We start from the raw sequence: 1,709 nt of genomic DNA, 5'->3' as shown, positions 1-1,709 counted from the left end.
GTATGTTGTCATGCCATGCTTTGTTTTATGCTTACCTATCTGCTTGGCTATGACAACTAAGTTAAATCGAATTCGGGTCCCAGTAGGGTCGCAAACCCTACTCGGACTAGTGTACACATAATGGGACCGTGAGCTAACATAAGAGTTGGCCAGTCCAGTGACCGTCGTGGAATGTGGCCACATTCCCGGTTCACACCATGTTCAGATATGGTATAGTTATGTTATGTGATTGCGCAATCAAATCTTAATGAAAAGAAAAGTATTTAGTGACTCGGGTCTTTTAAGTAAAACCCCGTGATCACTCAACTGTGGCATTGACAATTTAAAATAGAACTGTTTTTGGCAATGTGCCCACTGAGTATATCAAATACTCAGCCCTGCATGTTATTTTCAAATGTGCAGGTTGAACGTGGACGAGCAGGCGAAGGTGTTGGGACAAGAATTTTAAATAAGTAGTTAGGTAGCCCAAAGTAGCATGTCTTCATACGTGCTATTTTGTCTTGGACTCTTCCGCTGCAATCTAAAGTTATGTTCTAGAAAGTTATGAACTTAGTCTTGATACGCTGAATTCATTTGGACTATGTACCCATATGCCTTTGAGACTATTGCTTTAAGTGATTTTACCCCTTTTAAGTTGTCCCTTGATTATTGAAAATTGTTTAGTCGCGAAATAGCTACGCTCACTAGCACTAGGGAGTTGTGGTCGTGACACTTCGTCCGTGAGTGGAATCCTGTTTTTCCATTTTACTCAATACGAGAAAAGGAGTCCCGGTTCAATTTTGCCATAAATGGTAATAGGGTCACACATTCCAGTAACTCATTTCACCCACATTTCATTTATTTTTGTTGTCTCTACATTTATGCAATAGATTCCCTATCAATATATTTCAATGTAACGTGCAATAATATTTCATTTGATTCTATAAAGGATCCCATTAACATAAATCCAATACATTATGTAATACCCGCTCAAATTAACGCCCTTAAACGTGTATAGAGTAAATAAATATATTAAAGCAAGTAGTATTTTAAACTCCTATGTTTCGTTGTATTAAAATCTTTGATGGGTTTTAATTGATAGTTAAACGCCAATGAGAAAATAATTTTGATCAAGAACTTTGATGTGCAAAATGATACATGAAGCGATAAAATAATTGTCTGTGTATAAATCAGATGGATATTAAATGTCCATTTACAGAATATAGTCATTTCTTTTAAAATAAGAAATGTACAAAATTGAGTTATGGCTTCTTCGCAAAGCTAGTATTCTATCTTCAGGAAACTCCAACTTCCTACAAATGATGGGACAAGTCAAAAACTACAGTGTAATAAGAATACTGCAACAAAAATAACTTTTACCATATTTAACCATAGTCAACATGTGAATAGTGCAACTGAAAATGACCTAAAGCCATCACATAGGTATATATGGCACATTTATTAATTGAAGTATGTATATATGGGTGTATGTAAAGGAGAGTTATTATTTTCTACAAAATCTGCAGACAAGAAGCATTTTTCAAGGGAGACATATTCCCAAAATTAGGAAGAGCGTTGAATTAAAAGTTTACAATTATTTTCATTTCACGCGAGTGTCGGCAGAAATTAGTATAAGGAAGGAGAGTTGTGAAAATTTCGGTTTCATAAATTCTCCGAGGCCTAGCTTTGCTACACACACCAAAATCCAGTTTCACGCTTCTTCGACACAC

Source organism: Salvia hispanica, chromosome 6 (assembly GCF_023119035.1).
Source record: "Salvia hispanica cultivar TCC Black 2014 chromosome 6, UniMelb_Shisp_WGS_1.0, whole genome shotgun sequence".
Lineage (NCBI taxonomy): Eukaryota > Viridiplantae > Streptophyta > Magnoliopsida > Lamiales > Lamiaceae > Salvia > Salvia hispanica.
The sequence above is the reverse complement of the archived record's forward strand: the minus strand, read 5'-3'. Positions refer to the sequence as shown.